A 3,537-nucleotide genomic window follows, 5' to 3' on the forward strand; every position below is an offset into this window, starting at 1 on the left:
TTTTAAATTCCCAAAGTCAGTATTTCCTCTTCAAAAAGCCATCCAAGAAGACAGATGGCTTGCCATACTGTCAAGCAAATGGTAAGAGGTCATCACTGCCCTGAATGCGTTAAGCAAGCTGTAAATCCCTTTCATCTCAGGAAAGGCAGAGGAAGCAACTCAAATTTGGTAAAACCATTTAGCAAAAATACATCTCAAAGGCTGAGAACCAACCAGTGCCAGAAACAGTTGGCCTCCGCAGATGCTTTGGCCAGGTCCCTATCTGCAGCCACGGGCACGTCCTTCCGGTGGATGAGGCAAGGACTTGTATTTTAGTGTCAGGCTAGATCTGTAAAGTGAAGCCATCAACCAGGCATCCTGAGCACCAAGTCATCAAAGGAGAAGCCGAATCTCTCCTTCCGTCTGAGCCCGTGGCTTGCCCAGAGACACACAACAAGCCAGTGACCGGTTTCCAACCGCAGATGCTGATCTAGGAGCCTTTCTCAGCATAGTCCTTCTGTAGCAATGTGACAAAGTCACACCGTGGGTGGGCAGGACACCAGTAAAGACACTGCAAGGAAGTCGGTGGTAACTCTGGAAGACGAGTGAGGTCTGCAACCCAACAGGAGTGGCTTTCTTAAGGGCACAGAAGGGGAACAAAGGAAAGCAAGCTTATACGCCCAAGGAAACATAATCTGTGATTATAAATATTTCATGGGCAAAGAAAGTACCGGCTGTGGGCATGAGGATGTGTGTGTGTGTGTGTGTATGGCTACAAATTAGATCTCCCTTTGCAAAGCGATAGGACAGCTGGAAGGACAACCAGGCTGGGGCTATTCTGGGCAGTGTGCTCCAAGGGCCTGCGTCACAGGCACTAGCCTGTGTTGAAACCACAGGCTTCTAGTGGTCAGCACAGAACACCTTGGGAGGAGTGCTTAAGTCCGTAAGAGACCAGAGGGGACAGCAAGGATGAGAGTCACCCAGAGGACAGTGGTGAGCTTCAACAGCCTGGAGGCAGGTGAGGGGGCTGAGGGGACGCGGCAGAGCAGCCAGCACCCTGAAAACACACGGCAAGGCAGAGGGAGGGGAGGGCCCAACTCCAGCTAAGCGAGCCGCCAGAGGCTGTAAGGTAGCAAGGGTCAAGCTACCCTGTTAAGGGCAAAAGTCCAGGTGAAAGCAGGTTGTGTCAGGCTGAGGACAATAGCTGCTTTCCTTTACCCCAAGACAGAGGCCTTATCCACCCCACCCCCACCAGTTTACCTTCCAGAAGCTGCCGAGACAGCAGGGAATTAAGAGTCCACTAAGCCCCAGCACCAAGGCTGTAAACACGCTAGCAAAACAGCAATGTGTTGGAGAGAGTTCTGCCACAGCTGGTCCACCCCTAGAGCCCGCCATGGCAGCCACACTGCACCAGTCCTTCCAGGGGCCAGATTAGGAGGGGCACGGGTATACCCTCAAAATACCCACGATCCCTTGAAGCAAACTCAACCAGAGGGGACCTGTTTCTGCCTCCTAGTATTGAATGGCAGCTCCCACCTCCACCCCCTTACCCCCTAAGGTCTGCCCTGAGGTATTCCTTATAATCAAAATGGCAGCCTGTAGGATCACAGCTGGTAGGAGTCAAGATAGAGGCCTCAGCAACAGTAAGAATGAGAGATGGGAATGCTAGGGGGAAGACAGATACCTGGCCTGAGACCCAGTTTCCCCGCATGGCCTCTGAAACTGTCCTCACCAGCAATGGGACCAGTATTTAAACCCAAGGACTGTGAGCCGCACTAAGAATATGCACATACCTGGATTTCTCCACAGAACACTGCTGCTATAACTCAAGATGACACACACTTCAGAGAAACAGCCACTTACCCACTGACTACCCCTTCTCTCAGATCCTCGGGCCTCTGCAATAGCACCCAAGCTGTGTTCTGCATGGGTGATTCTAAGAACCCCAGACTCATCTGGTCTCCTTCATATCAGCCTACTGCCAATCCCACCTCTTCAAGCACCTACATCTGAGTGTGCCACAACAGTTCATGGTGGCGTCATGCGGTACTAGTCTGTCCTCTTCAAACCCTCAAGGAAAAGCCAACCCACCTCCCCTCCTTGTCCCTAGATAACCATCACATACATCTTAATGCCTTTGAATAAGATAAGCCTCCTTCCCTGGGCCTTGCAGTCAGGAGTAAACGGAGGTCCACAGAATCTGAAGCGGCCCCAAAGGCTCACAGGTTAAAGGTCCTGGTACTCACTCCAAGTCCTGCACACACATGCTCCTTTCTCCCCAGCAAATTCCCACTCCTTTAAGAAGACACAAGGGTTGGAGAGATGGTTCAGCGGTTAAGAGCACTGACTGCTCTTCCAGAGGTCCCAAGTTCAATTCTCAGCAACCACATGGTGGTTCACAACCATCTGTAATAGAATCTGATGCTCTCTTCTGGTGTGTCTGAAGACAGCTACAGTGGACTCATATAAATATAATAAATCTTGAAGAAAAAAAAGAGGGCATAAGTGCACAGTGCATTAATTATTCACAGATATAAATACTCATGCAGTCGCTAAGTCTAACACATTCCCAATGACCAGAAGGCTCCCTCTTGCCCCTCCCCAGTTCACATAGCCCCTCATTTGGGTTTCTGTCATATCGCCTGTTTAGACTACAGCTGAGGCAACTAACCTGAAGGTCAAACCCTCCATTATAAGCCCTTGTTAGAGGAATTTATTGGGTCCCTTTGTAACACCCCAAGTGCCAGGAGGACGAGAGCCACACCTGCTCACTCTCACCTTTGCACTCCTGGAGCTTGCATATGCACAGTCACAATACAAGAAACACTGAGCACTTCCTGCCGCCAGGAACTGCTTTGGGTATTAACAGGCACTGGCTCTTTTAATCTTCATATCATTAGCACCAAATGGGCACCATCATTACACATCATGTGAAGACACTGAGGCTCAGAAAAATAAACCAACTTGTCCAATGTCATGAGGTTGTAACAGGAGGAGCCGAGACTCAAACCCAGGCAGCCTGAACCTAGAGCCTGTGACCACCACCCTCACGAGCCTCTCGGGGGCCAAGATGTTTTAATAAGTGGCTATCTCTTACATACATACATATATATATATATATATATTATGTGTAGGCAATGTTCTGTCTGCATGTGTCTCTGTGTAGCACATGCATACAGCCTCCACAGAGGCCAGAAGGGGGCACTCTGATCCATCAGAACTGGAGTTAGGAAGATTGTGAGCCACCATATGGGTACTGGGAATGGAACCTGGTTCTCTAGAAGAGCAGTCATTGTTCTTAACCACCAAGCCAGCTCTCTGACCTCACAATATCTTAAACAAATGACTTTGTGAGTTGATAAGAGTCTACTAAGGAAAAAGGGAGTTCTTACTCCGCACAAGAGCGACAAATAAAGAGAAAAGAAACAGTTGTCTGGTCACTGCATAGGCCCAAAGTTGTCAGATGTAAGAGAAGCCCAGGCCATTCCTGGAGTCTGGGGAGAACGGCAGCATTCAGGTGCTTCAGTTACCCACCTCTCGACCACAACTCAGACAGCA

Source organism: Micromys minutus (genome assembly GCF_963924665.1).
Source record: "Micromys minutus genome assembly, chromosome: 5".
Taxonomy (NCBI): Eukaryota; Metazoa; Chordata; class Mammalia; order Rodentia; family Muridae; genus Micromys; species Micromys minutus.